Source organism: Panthera onca, chromosome C1 (genome assembly GCF_046562875.1).
Source record: "Panthera onca isolate mPanOnc1 chromosome C1, mPanOnc1 haplotype 2, whole genome shotgun sequence".
NCBI classification, from domain to species: domain Eukaryota; kingdom Metazoa; phylum Chordata; class Mammalia; order Carnivora; family Felidae; genus Panthera; species Panthera onca.
In genome coordinates, this window is record NC_138346.1 from 19,987,644 (window position 1) to 20,002,443 (window position 14,800).

The window sequence follows — 14,800 nt, forward strand, 5'->3', positions numbered from 1 at the left end:
AACTCCTGATCTCGGCTCAGGTCATGATCTCATGGTTTGTGGGTTCGAGCCCCATGTTGGACTCTGTGCTGACTGTGTGGAGCCTGCTTGGGATTCTGTCTCTCCCTCTCTCTGCCCCTCCCCTGTTCGTGCTCTCGCTCTCTCTCTCAAAATAAATAAATAAACTTTTAAAAATAAAATAAAAATAAAACAAAATTCGCAGCTATTGTAAGTTTCTGTTTCTCTGTCAAAGGCTGATCCCAGTCAGATCCACCCACTATGTTGGTTGTAGAAGAGAAACATTTCAGAACCGTGTGGCCACCCTCGTGCTCAACACCTGTGGTCCTGGGGTGCCCCTACATAATTTGGGGGAATTCTGCTTCTATAGGCCCAATATGGCTGGGAAGAGTCAAAGAGCCTTGGTTGGCACAGAAATGTAAAGCCATTAGCCAGAAAGATGTCCTGAGCCAAGAGCTCAGAGACAGTGATAGAAAATGCTTCCAAATCCAGAAACCGGGGCCAGCTTCACCACTCCTCAATGCTTGCTTCTCCTGAGTCACCAAGGTCACCACCCACCCGGTTCCCCCATCCAGCCCTGCCCACCAACCCCACAGTCTGCTCTGTGTCTAGTGCTACTCTCCAGCCCCAGATTTCCCATTGCACTAACATGAGATGACCACAGTCCCCTTAAATAGTGGTAATGGAGAGAGTAGTTTCAGGGACAGGACAAATAAGAATAATGTTCCCCAGAGGGTGACTCTACCAGGCACTATGCAAGGTATGTTACCTACTAATCTTAGTTGGCAGAATATGCCCAATTTTACCAAGATTCAGAGATGTTAAGTGACGTCCTCGGGATCACATAGCTAGTAATGCAGTCAGAATGCCGCTCAGGCCTGTCAGACTCCAGAACTCATGGCAAAGAGGACAGAGTAAAAGCAGTCTTTCTAGTAATAAATACAAACATCATCACTCAGCCATTCCAATCCTCAGTGCGTTCTACAGAATTCTCTGTGCTGTCAGCCACAGATGGGGAAGCTAAAGTGTCGAGAGGTTGAATGAAATATCTACAGTCTCGAATAGGTCAACAGATGAACCCAAAAGAGAATGTGGGTGGTCCATTAATTGATTGCCTCTTTTGCAAAAACTGCCAAGAGATCCGATTGATTGCATGAAAAATATCGACTCAGGGAAACACATCAGTCAAATGGATAAAAATGTCAAACATCAAGATGCACGTTTGTCTGTGAGCCAAGTGGGTGGCGTCTCAGGATGCTGGCTGGGGTGACGTTTGTGTCATGGTCTCACAGAATGCAGAGCGGGGAGGGATCTGGAAGGTGGGGTCATCTAGCCCTCCACTGCGTCCCTGACAAGTGGTTACCCAGCCCCCGCCGGGATACCCACAGGGACAGAAGAACCACATTTCCAGAAGCTGCAATTACTCCATCTTCCACTTCTTCAGGACACGTCTGACTTCCTGGATATTGAATCAGCGGAAGTGGAATGTCAATATTCTTAGCCTGGGATCTGATGAGTGCGAACGAGATCCCTATAAGAGTCCGACACAGTGGGGATGCCAGAGGGTCCAGGCATTTTGGAAAATGGTTTGGCCATTTCTTTGCCCGTTAAGTGTCTATTCATGTTTTCTGCCCATTTCTTCACGGTTTGGCCATTTCTTATAAAGTTAAACATACAGTTGCCATGGGGTCCAGGGGCCCCAATCGTAGATGTTCTTCCAACGACGTGATGTGTCTATGCTAAAAGCTGGATGCAAATGCTTCATTCATAATCATCAAAAACTGGGAAACAACTCCAAGATCAACAATAGTCCATCAACTGGTGGATGGACAAACAAATTGTGGTGTGTCAGTACCTGGAAAACTACCAGTACAGCAAGAAAAAAAAATATGACTTGATATGTGCAACATCCTGGATATTTATCTAAATGCTTTATCTAAAGCTTTATCTAAGGAATGCTTTATCTAAAGAAACCAGAGTCAAAGGGCTGCATAAAGTAATGATTTATTTTTTCCTTAATTTAAATTCAAGTTAGTTAACATACAGTGTAGTCTTGGTTTCAGGAGTAGAACCTAGTGATTTATCTTTTACATATGACACCCAGTGCTCATCCCTAAAAGTGCCCTCGTTAATGCCCATCGTCCATTGAAACCATTCCCCTACCCACCTCTCCTCCAGCAACCCTGTTTGTTCTCTATTATGATTTTTTAAAATTTTTTAAAAAATGTTTATCCATTTTTGAGAGAGAGAGAGAGAGAATGAGAGTGTGCTCAAACAAGGGAGGGGCAGAGAGAGGGGGAGACACAGAATCCAAAGTGGGCTCCAGGCTCTGAGCTGTCAGCACAGAGCCCGATGTGGGGCTTGAACCCATGAATCATGAGATCATGACCTGAGCCAAAGTTGGATGCTTAACTGACTGAGCCACCCAGGCACCCCTATTATTTCTTTTATATGACATTCCAGAAGAAGCAACAAATGGCATATACATATATATAGTTGACCCTTGAACAACATGACTTTGAACTGAGTGGGTCCACTTAAATGCAGATTGTTTTCAATAAATACAGTACGGTAATGTAAATATAGTTTTTCTTTCTTATGATTTTCTTTTTTTTGTTTGTTTAATTTTTTAAATGTTTATTTATTTTTGAGGGAAAGACAGAGCGCATGCAGGGCAGGGGCACAGAGACAGGGAGACACAGAATCCAAAGCAGGCTCCAGGCTCTGAGCTGTCACAGAGCCCGATGCAGGGCTTGAACTCACGAACTGTGAGATCATGACCCGAGCTGAAGTCAGACACTTAACCAACTGAGCCACCCAGACGCCCCGTCTTTCTTATGATTTTTTTAACGCCATTTTCTTTTTCTTTAACTTACTTTGCTGTAAGGAGGTAGCATATAATATATACAACATACAAATATGTGTTAATCAACCATTTATGTTATCTGTAAGGCTGCTAGTCAGCAGTTGGCTATTATTAGGAACTAAGTTTGGGGCAAAGTTATACAGGAATTTTCGACTGTGTGTGGGGTCAGTGGCTTTCACCCCGGCTTGGTCAAGGGTCAATTGTATGTATTAAGAACAAAACAGATTGGTTTTGCTGGAGGCTGGGGAGGAAGGGAGGTATTCACTACAAACAGACAGGCAGGAATGTTTTGGGGTGATAGAAATGTTCTGCATCTTGCGATTTTACAACTGTGTGCACTTGTGAAAATGTGTTCAACCGCCCACTTGAAAAAGGGTAAATTTTACTGTAAGAAAATGGTACGTCAATAACTCTGACTTCAGAAAACGATGAAGAGAGATGATGCAGACACAAAATTTGATAGTTGGATGGTCTCCATCTGTGTCGCTGAGAAGCTTTGGTCCTCATCGTGAGGATGGTAATGGGAGGGTCCTTCTGTCTCTGGAGGTCTACAAAGGCTGCCTCACGTGGGTGTCTGAATCCCTCCAGCTGCCTTGGGGACCTGGGTCATTATCCTCTCTGGGCCAGTAATTCTGACGTTCCTGCCACTCTGTCCCAGCTTTGGTCCCTGTTTCTGTCTCTGAAGCTGCACTTGGTCTGTCGCCTGCGTCAAGGCTTTTCCAGGCTTTTCCCCTCGGGCACTGATTGCTTCCTTGCTGTTCCGAGCTACCTGATAGGTTCTTCTCTGCCAAGACAGAAATGGTTTCCTTGTCTTGATGATCTACTTCTTTGTGGTTTCCTTCAAGAAATTGCTTGGGTCCTTAGATATCATGGCTTTTTTTTTTTGCTTACGCAAGACCCTCTCTCTATGCTCATGTCACCATGGTGCCTGGGATTGGGGTCGATTGAAGCAGGGCCACCGCCTTGCTGTTCCTGAAGCCCCCACTCGCACCCTTGAAGTCCAGACCCTGAGGCTAGGTCCAGCACGCTGATGTGTTTCTGCCTCCGTTGCAGATTCCAATTTGCCTCTGCCCTTGAAATTTCTCTTCTCTTGTCATATTCTACTCACACACCCCAAATTCACCCAGTCTATTTCTATGTCTGAACCCCGAGTTTGGTCCTGGTTGAATTTCTTGTCCCAGGACATCCTAACACCCCATGCCAGTCAGTGCTGTAAATAAATTTGGGGTTTGGGGAGTCTGGGGGAGTACCTAACTTCAGACGTTTGAGATAGCTCAGTTCTAGTGTTGGTCTAAAGCCTTCTTTTACATAATGGAGATGTTTTTGGTTTCTAGCGGCTTCTGTCTATTGTCCCCATTCCTTTCTGTTACCAAGTCCGGTAAGTCTAATGCCTCTTCTATGCGACAGGCTTTCGGCTCTTTGAGGACAATGATCATGTCTTTCTGAAATGTTCTATCCAGGCTGCCTTAGCAAAAATTTCCATGTCTGCTGGGAAATTGCATCTGGAATCCTGAATTGAGATGTGGGCTCTGAACGTAAGAAGAACCTCGAAAAAAGGGAGGGGGGAGAGATAACTCAGAGGTGAACAAGCAGAGACTCCCATTCTGTGCTGCAGGGAGAGCACCCTGGACCTACCTTGTGCTCTGGACTTTGCCTTTCCTTCCTATGTGGAAATGTCTGGAGAACAACCTGTCATTGCCTTGTCGTTAGTGAGCAAAATAACTCCTTCCTGTCTGGAAACCTGGAGTGAAATGATACTGCCTGTAAAAGTTCTCTGTGGAGTTATTGGCATGTTTTCGAATACATTATTTCGATTTTTGGCTCGAAAGTGGATTTAGCATCTCTTAGGAGTATTGGCTTGGGCTGGAGTTTGTGTGGAAGCCCAGAGGGAGGAAAAGTCCTGGTTTTAATGGAAGAAACACCCCAGATGCATGGGGAAAAGACCAAAAAACAAAAAACAGAGAAGCATAATGTACCCAGCCCTGCTCAAAGCACATGGGAGTTGGCACCATGTGAAATTCTGCTGTTCAGTCAAGGTTGAAGCATAACCCAAACATTGGCGAGTCCAGGGGCCAACTTCCTACATTTCTGGACTGGCCTACCTGACGATTAGAAATACATTTCATCAACCAGAATACCCTTAGTCTTTACCACATCGGCTGCCTCTTCTGCCTTATACTGGACAAGATGAACCCTATTCTAAGCACAGCTCCAGTTTCTGAGCACGGATGGAGACCCCCCTTTCCTCCTCCTCTAAGAACTCTTTTTTTGGGAAAGGCCTGTATTTATTTGGAAGAAATCTTTTGAGTCACTGTAGGTGGAGGGTGACACCCAAGGCTGTGCTCAAGTAAAAAAGACGCCTTTGGAACTGCATGTGTAAGACAAGGAATTAGCATTGGTCTTGAGAGGTGAATGAGGAGAGAATAATGGAGACAGAGGTTAGGGGGCAGCCAGGAGATGGGAGAGACCGTGGGAGTGAAGGGAAGGGAGCAATCCTGACTCCCTTTGAAGGTTTTTTTAAAAATTTAATTTAATTTTTTATTAAAAATTTTTAATAAGTTTATTTATTTGAAGAGAGAGAGGGCACAAGTAGGGGAGGAACAGAGAGAGAGGGAGGGAGAGAGAGAGAATCCCAAGCAGGGTCCACGCTGTCAGCACAGAGCCTGATGTGGAGCTTGAACTCACGAACAGTGAGATCATGACCTGAGCCGAAATCAAGAGTTGGATGCTTAACTGACTGAGCCACCCAGATGCCCCTCCCTTTGAAGGTTTATAGTAAGTTACTACAATCACCCAAAAGGTTGGTGGGAATGAACTTGGGGGTGGGTGCGCCAGAGAGGGGGTGGGTATTGTGCCTAAATTTGAGTGACAGAGGCCAGAGACTGTCAGTGGTGCAGAAACGGAAGGTCTGAGCCTGAGTTACATTTGTTTCCTTTCTATTCTCCCATTCCACTTGAGGGTTTCATCTTTGTATTTCCAGTGCCCAGTGCACAGCCCAAAGCATAGAAGGCCCCCAAGACATGTTGCTAAAAGTAAGTAAACATGGAAAGACAGGCAGTAGCCCCTTCTCAGTTTGCAAGTAATAAAATGTAAGAGATAATGGAAATGTCCCAGAAAGATCAAAGTCCAAACATTGATTTTTTTGTGGAGTCTTCTAACTCATTGAAAGGAAAATGGACTCAGTTAAATTTTTCTTTAAACATTGGCTCCCTTACCTTGACACTTTCTCTGCTTAAAGTCTGGCCCAGACACACCTCCTGCTTGAAACCTCTTCTATGCACCTACTAGGCATCATGGTGCATGATCTAGAATCATGGAAAGTTAAATTTGAGAAGGGATGTCAGAAGTCACTTACTGATGGTCTGATCCCTATACGTTTCTTATGTCACTTAATACTTTCTATCTTTATTTGTTTTACAAAATGTCTTTTACTTTAAAATGAGTTCTCTCTGGGCCTGTCAACATAGATGTGTGCTCTACACATGAATAAACCTAAGCCAAAAGCGTGAAACAGGATTGGCAAACGTCAGCGCTGGAAAGTGCTTTGCAAATGTTTTACAAGAAATAGATATTACCATTTCAAACCACAATGGCTTCCTGGTAAATGAAAGACCTTTTTGTTCCGTTGAGCCCCTTGAGTTGGGATATGCAAAGTGGACTTGGAACTCAGTTTTAGAGCAGGGGTTAGGGGAAGCCGAATTGGTGTTCTAGTGGTAAAGGGAAAGGGCAATCTGGGGGGGAGTAGCTAAGGCGAAAATGGCCTGGTGAGATGGAGAGGGGCGGGGGTGAGGGATGATGAGACCAGGGAAGGCATGATGGCAGTCCCTGAGAGTAATGAAGGTGGACGCCCAAGTCCGGTGTAACCCTACCTCCGTCTCCATGTCCCGCAAACCCGGAGCTGAAGTTTTGAACAAAGTGACCAATTTCCCCAGGAATTCACAGAAATATGGAGGAGGGCATTGGATCTCTAACAGGACGTAGAATAGACATTTGGGGAATCCTATCTAGAGCTTAAGTGCAGGGAGGCCCCAGATCATGTCTGGGTTATGCAAAGCTATTTGATACCATGGAAACCTGGATATGTACAAACATGCTTTTCTTCCCTACAGTATCACCTTGAAATTAACGTATTTGGAAACAGGAGATAGAGGTGGAGATGAAAGGCATGCACGAAGAGTCAAATCTCAGCTCTAAAATATACAACACGAATTGAGTGCCTTGCATACAGTTTTTGTCCTGTTCTAGTGTGATTTTGATGATGTTATTATTGCACAAGAGATTGGACATATCACCAATGTGAGGTTGGGAGGCTTGGGAGAAAGGGTGGTCTTACTGATATACGATCCCCACAGCTTCCACAGTAAAGTCTGATGGGAAGTTTTCACCCGTAATTATACACCCAAAGAAGAATGGCAAGTGGCATATCCACAGACCAATCCTGTGCCAGAAACACAGTGAAATCCAGGGCTGTGGTACTTCCAAGGCCATAGGAGAGGATTAATGCTATGATAAAGCATGAGGCAATCCCTACCTCAATGGCTTTATTTCTGGAAAGATCTTGCTGGAAGACGAAACTGCTCGGATCTTCTTCATGATCAGATATACTATGTGCCGGATCTTAATAATGCCAATGAGAGCAGCTGCGTAGCCTGTCCATTCTAGGTATTTCCTCTGACACCTCCAGTCCATTCTTGTACATGACTATCTTCCCAGTCATTCATGTTGTCCTTTCCCCATTGCCCCAGAGTTGTTGAGAGTACTGGATCTAAATCCTACCATGCATACGTAGTGACATTAAACGACAACCGCTCCCAAGTCTTGTATGAGGCCAATGTGTGGACAGGAGTATATGGCAAGTGGCTTGTTCAGCAGCCTTCCCAGCTTCCTATGGTGAGGCTTCTGGTTCATGATATATCATTTTCAGCTTTCTCATAAGACAAAGCAATGAGGGAAGGACGCCTGTGCCCAAACTGATGGACAAGATGGTAATGATGCCAAGGGGCAGGACGAGCTCAACAATAACGTAAGTCAAAAAAGGGCAAAGCTCAGCAGTGTTCTAGGTCAGAGTATAAGCAATGATCTTCTCTAGGTTGTCAAAGATCAGGTGGCCTTCCTCCACTCTGTGACTATGGGTGCAAAGATTTCATTACCATTTAGTAAGACGGTGTGGCCTGCCATTTTGGCTGCATCAGAATCTGCTACCTCCACGACTATCCCAATATCTGCTTTCTTTAGGCTGGAAAATCATTAGCTGCATCCTTGGTCACAGCAACACGTGCATCCTGTCTCTCACAGCCTACCGCAATGATCAGCTTTTGCTGGGGAGATGTCCGGGCAAAGATGATTTCCAACTGGTTGGTTACGAGCTCATCCAGAGGCTCATGCATGACTTATGTCCTGCAGCTCCGTACTGGCCACCACAGTGGCTTTAGCAGCCTATTCACTAACTCGCTCCACGCCAGGGTTGAGGCATTTTTCAAGGTCTTCCGCCATACCACAGTTGGCTGACGTGATGCCTACACATACTCTTGGTAATACTTCAGCTATGAAGAGACAGTTACCCGTAATCATGACAACCTTGATCCCAGCACTTTGGCATTTGGTAAATGCATCAAGTGCAGTGGACTGAAGGGGATAGACTGTTGACAAGAGCTCACGAAGCAGACGTTGGAGGTGGGAAAGGTCATGGTACCCCTCAACTGAGTAGATTTCTGAGAACTTGTTTGCTGGCAGGTGGAGGTGGTAGAGAGCAAGACTGTGTCTCCTCTAGGCCATCTAGCTCCATACACACTACGTGGAAGGCTTTTGATGCGCCTTGTCTAGAGGCTAATTTAAGACATTAATAATGATGGTGCTGTGCTCTCTAAAACCTTCTCAGGGGCCCCTTCATCATCATGAGGGAGCATTTATAACTGGAGCCATTCATGTTCTTTATGAGGAGCTGAAATTTATTGGTAGAATCCAAAGAGATTTCAGGCACTTTGCAGGTTTAATTTCCTAATTTCCATCACAGCACCCACAGTAACCTCTGAGAATTTCCAAGGGTAGTTTCTGAGGTATCTCCAAGCAAAGCTTGCCTGACGATGGGGACATTTTCCTTTCCTGGTTTGAACCCAACTTTGTGATACAATGTTATTATCTTGAATGAGGAAGCTCAGATTCCAGAGCTTCAGGCAGAAGAGTTAGTGTGTCGGTTCTTCGTTTGTGTCAGCCTCGTAGATCACCTGTGGGTCCTGCTGTGAATCCGAGCATGTCAATTTTGTCAGAACAAATGACAGAGGTGGAAAGAGGGTCTCCACTACTTCCAGATTCTTCAAGAAGTTCTTCTTTGTCATCCATTTTTCTGTCACTAACAAGGTGACAGTGACAATGACCAGGAGGCCCCCAGGTTCATGGGCCACAACGATACCAATGAGGAAGATGACGGACTCCAGGCCGTAGCTCGTGGGCACTCTTCATAATGAAGAAAAGGGTGCCGGTGAAGTGACCTCTCCTGCCTCAATGTAAGCACGGTGCCCAATCTTGGAAGCTACGGGTGTCTTCTCATTTCCAATTCCTGAAGCCTGTGAGGCAATCTGTCCAATGATGGTCCTGTTGCCTGTGTTGGTGACTGTGCCAGTTGCTGTGCCTTTTAACTAGGTTGCAGAAGAGAAGCCAGTGTTCTTTGTTTCAAGGAGATTGCTCTGAGTAAAGTGAGAGGAGCAGGACTGGGACTCAGACTTCTGAGTGAGGGATAAGTCATCTACCCCACCTCCCTGAGAAGTCAGCCACCTGATATCTGTGGGAATTTGGTCTCTTCCTTTAATTTCCACCATGTACATTGTACTGTCCTTGTATCTCAGATGACAAGAGCTCGGAGAGGAATAATTTAGCAAAACTGTCCATGATGTTGGTGCTTTTCACCTCTTGGTTATAAGCAAAGATCCCCACAACCAGAGCAAGCACATAACCCCAGAACACACTGCCTAGGGATACAGACTCATCATCAGAGTCCTGAATCCCAAGTGTAAGCTCGCACAGGACAGCTCTTGTCTACAGAAGAATGGAAACTCCCTAGACCATCTGTTGAGAAATTTGACCATCTCTGATGTTTCTTTGAGGGTGTTGGGCCTGTCCTGAGCCAGAAGCTCTGCAGCTTTCATGCTGGAATGATTTGAATACCATCTAGACCACAGTTGTCCTTTACTTCCTTATTGTTGAATTTCTGATCACCCAGGTTACTTCTTTCTTGCATGCCTCTTTCTAGTGATTTTTTAAAAAAATGTTTATTTATTATTTATTTCTGAGAGAGAGAGAGAGAGACAGAGACAGAGACAGAGACAGAGAGAGACAGAGAGACCAGGAGAGAGGGAGACAGAGAATCCTAAGCAGGCTCTAGGCTGTTAGCACAGAACCTGAAGCTGGGCTCGAACTGTGAGATCATGATGACCTGAGCTGAAATCAAGAGTCAGACGCTTAACCAGCTGAGCCACCCAGGCACCCCTTTAGTGACTTTTTAATGAGTTCCAAGCAGTTGTTCTTCAGGCTCCCTTACTTCTCCCTGCCTCCCTCTTGGGGTGTTTTCTCTTGGTCTTTAGTTCCACTAAGATGCACAAAGTAAATTTTTGGCATAGTCTTGCCCATGATGCTGATAACATGGGTGCTGGTGGAATGAGGTTGGTCATAGGGTCATGGGCCAGAGGAGGGCACAGTTCCAAAGTGTGAGCCATACTAAGGGCCTGGAGCCAAGGGTCCAGTTGTGGGAACTTGAGGTAGGGATGCTGAAGGGCCAATCTCAGCCTGGAACCTCTACTGGCACCCGGCAGTCCAGTGCATTCAATGCCCGCTCCTGGTTGTCTGTCTTATTTCTCTTCATTTTTTTATCTACTCTTCCAGATTGAAAACCTCCTGAGGGCAGAGCCTGTGTTTCATCACTGTAGTCTCATCACATGGGAATTCAGAATAGGTATTCTTTGAATGACTAAATAACCTCATAATTTGGGGCCCATGGGTTTGTGGCCACCACTTGGAAAATAATGTAGCCACTGACTGGAAGAAATAAAGCCTGAATGAATGGGTTTCATCAAGCGAGAAGCCTGAACCAGGTAGCAGTTCTCAGCTGGAGGGCCTGGAAATCCTTGCAGGGAATGAAATACACAGGTCAATCTCAGCCTTCGTTTCTGCATCTGCAAAGTCAAGAGGAAAACGGGGGAGTGACAGGATTCACCTCTTGAGGTTGTTGGGATTCAACGAGAGAATTCACAGAGAGCATGAATGATATTCCTGGTCCTAAGTAAGCACTCCAATGTAATTATTAATATTAATGCTACAGTTAGTAATCACAATGGAAAAGTAATGTCGTTTTTTACTGTAGAGACTGGAGCTCTATTAACCATAACATTCTATTAATCATTAACTGCCTATGACACACGAGGCATTGTGGAGGAGAAGACACGTTAGCCCAATTTAGCATGATCCAGAAATCCATAGGTAGTTGGCTGGCAGCAGCATCACTGTCCCTGTAGAAGGGGTGCTCGTTAGAGTTCACAATGATATTTTTGGTAGTTATCGACTTTGGAAGCTTCATGTAGAGGTATTTCAGTTGCCTTCTCAAGAGAAGCGAATATGTTTATGTTAATATAAATAAATGTGTCACCCTTCATGGAGACCTTGAAGGATGGGAACATGTCTTATTTAACTCATTGTCCTGCATATCCAGCACAGGGCATGAGGGCAGGAGTTGCTAAATGCACTTTCTGAATGACACGTATTCATGGAAGGCATTGACGTTTGACATTGGCTCAAAATAATCCAGCACCAGCGGTGATTGAGTTGTGATGGGACTGAATCCAAGAGCTTTTTTAGGGACCCAGAAGTTCCCATTATCTTATGGCACATTTTGTAACCACGGACCCTGTCCTCACTGAAACCCACCCCAGCTTTGAATCTAGCAGCTGTCTCCACAGAGAAGGGAGAGTAAACCACCAGATTTGTCCTAATTGTAAGTTATTCAATCTGGGCTTTGGAAGGATACAAACTGATGTAACCCTCATCAACTCCATCAGCAACGCCATTAACAATTTTAAGAGTTGGGCTGATGTGGCTTATCAAGGGACCTTGACTGCTATGATGCCATGGCCTGGCTTAATGCCCTTGGCCAAAGCCAAGTGTTGGGTGGGTAGCTCGGCTCTCTCAATGGCCTGCCTGGCCTGTGCTGGTGGTATGTGTCAGGGCAGCAAGAATGTATTGCCTAAGCTAGGAATGTGGACCATCTCCAAGGGCTAGAAGAGGAGAGGAATGGAGGGAGGGAGCTCTGGTTCTGATGGAGGGACAAGAGAACAGATTGTCCAGAAGGACACGTAAATAGTTTTTGGCTCCAGTGACCTTGCTGTTATCCACAGTTACTCACAGTCAATCATGGGTATTGTTCTGGGGCAGGGTGAGGGCGGAACCAAAAGGGAGCAGATGACAGGGCGTGTTCCGGATGGAGTGTGCATAGGTGGCATTGACATAAAGAGGGTGTGGCTGGGGATGCCATGACCGTAAGGGAAGCCCCTAGTCTGAATCCTTGGAAAGAGGTCTACTCATCCGAGGGATGTCTTCAGAGCCCATCTTTTCAAAAAGACGCATCCTTATGTGATGGTTGGAAGCACACCAGAAGTTCTGTCTTCTCTCCATCCTTACCTTTCCTCCTCCAGGTAAAAAAAGATCACTAACAATCTCATTCCTATTCCTTTGTTTGTTGCTAATTAATTTTAGCACATGAAACATTTTAAATAAGAACAGGTTCATCTCACTGCGTTGGAATTTGAGCTTGCAAGGCAGGGCCTTGGGGCTTTGAAATGTTTTGTAGAAAAGGCAATGCTGTATGGGGATCCTCTGTTACCAAGTGCCTTTCCCACCTCTTTAGAGTGACTCATCCCACAGGCGATAAAGCCGCTACGGTCTAAGTCTCTGGTTCAGGGGACTTAATAGCATGAAGAATATGTTCTTTTCCCTCTCTGCTGGCATCCTAACCTTTTGACATTCCTAGAATATACCCGGTTTTTTCCTGCTTTAGAGACTTTACTTCCCTGGTCTTTGCATGACTGGCTCTTTTTCATTGTTTCCATCTCTGTTCAAGGTCAGCCTCTCAGAGACGACTTCCCTACCTCTCGGTGTCTAAAGTAGATGTTCCAGGGGGCGCCTGGGTGGCTCAGTCGGTTGGGCGTCCGACTTTAGCTCTGGTCATGATCTTACAGTTTGTGGGTTCGAGCCCCGCGTCGGGCTCTGTGCTGACAGCTCAGAGCCTGGAGCCTGCTTTGGATTCGGTGTCTTCCTCTCTCTCTGCCCCTCCCCTGCTCAAGCTCTGTCTCTGTGTCTCTCAAAAATAAATAAACATTAAAAAAATAAAAAAATTAAAAAATGAAGTAGATGTTCCAGCTCTCCTTCTTCCAATATGCTCTAGGACAACCTTCTAGTTCTTTCTTTTATGGTCCTATTCACAACTCTAACTGCATTGATGCACTATTCACTTGCCTTTTTTTTTTTTAATTTAAATTCAAGTTAGCTAACATACAGTGTAGTCTTGGCTTCAGGAACAGAACCCAGTGATTCAACTCTTACATATGACACCCAGTGCTCATCCTGAAAAGTGCCCTCCTTAATGCCCATCACCCACTGAAACCATTCCCCCACCCACCTCCCCTCCAGCCATCCTCAGTTTGTTCTCTCTATTTAAGAGTCTCTTATAGTTTGCCACTCTCTCTGTTTTTATCTTATTTTTCCTTCCCTTCCCCTATGTTCATCTGTTGAGTCCCTCAAATTTTACATATGAGTAAAATCATATGCTATTTGTCTTTCTCTGACTGACTTATTTCACTTAGCATAATACCCTCTAGTTCCATCCACATTGTTGCAAATGGCAAGATTTCATTCTTTTTCTTTTCTTTTTTTTTTTTTTTTAACACTTATTGATTTTTGAGAGACAGAGAGAGCGTGAGCAGGGGAGGGGCAGATGGAGAGGGAGACACAGAATCCAAAGCAGGCTCTAGGCGATGAGCTGTCAGCACAGAGCCCGACGCAGGGCTTGAACTCACAAACTGTGAGATCATGACCTGAGCCGAAGTCGGCCACTTAACCGACTGAGCCACTCAGGTGCCCTAGGATTTCATTCTTTTTCATCACCGAGTAGTATTCCATTGTATGTATGTATGTACGATATACATTGACATTGACATTTGGGCTCTTTCCATAATTTGGTTATTGTTGATAGAGCTACTATAAACATTGGAGTGCATGTGCCCCTTTGAATCAGCATTTTTGTATCCTTTGGATAAATTCCTAGTGGTGCAATTGCTTGTTTCTTATCTTCAAAGGGTTAGGTCTGTGAGGACAGGCTTGCTTATTGCTGTATTTTGGGGGGCTCAGGACAGGCCTAGCATACCTAAAACATTTGAGTCTCTATCATGCATACTTCAGTATTTGGGGGAATTTCTAGGGGTGTGAGCTGGACAGTTTCTCAAAGCTTGAGGTCTAGTTGGGAGGACAGAAAGTTTGTCAGTTGGCATTCATGGTAAATGCTTGAGGGAGAACAGGGTGTGTAGCTTGGGGAGACACCCACACAAGTCTGCAGAAGTTAGGGGAGGCTTTCTCCTGGAAAATAGAAGAACTGAGACCCAAAGAAAGTGGTAAGTAGCTGAAGAAAGAGGAGAAGCGTTTTGGGCAGAGGGCATAGCATGTGCAACAGCCTGGTGGGAAAGATGCTATTTCTGAGGACCCGAGAGCTGTTTGGTAAGTAAAAGAAGATGGGTGGCAAGAGTTGGGGATGGAGACATAGCAATGGCCTAGGGCACAGCCTGGTGAAGCCATACTAAATTTGATTTTGTTCTGCAAGAAGTGAAGAGCTACCAAAGAGTTGGAAACAAAGATCCAATGTTCACTTTTGAAGGGTCACCCTGACTTACGGGGAGCAAAGTG